Consider the following 353-nt stretch of genomic DNA (forward strand, 5'->3'; position numbering starts at 1 on the left):
TGCTATGAAGTTTTGCCATCGAGTCCCATTTCGGCTTGTGATCTGAGGAATGATTACACGCGATGGAATTTGTCGACGTATCGTTTTCGGAGAGAGATAGGATTAGTGACGCCCACTGATATGTTGTGGATCAAGATGATGACAGCATTTAATCGCTCGTTATCCATTTACGAAGAATGGAAGCCAGTGGAATAAAATATATTATAACGCGCGATGGATTCCCATGCCCGGAGAAACAATAGGGGAGTTTGTGTAAAAATAAAGAGGAAGACTTCCTTTGCTATGAAGTTTTGCCATCGAGTCGCTTTTCTGGTCGTGTTCTAAAGGAGAATGTGCGATGGAATGTTGCGACG

This window comes from Wasmannia auropunctata, unplaced genomic scaffold (genome assembly GCF_000956235.1).
Source record: "Wasmannia auropunctata unplaced genomic scaffold, wasmannia.A_1.0 LD336074.1, whole genome shotgun sequence".
NCBI classification, from domain to species: Eukaryota; Metazoa; Arthropoda; class Insecta; order Hymenoptera; family Formicidae; genus Wasmannia; species Wasmannia auropunctata.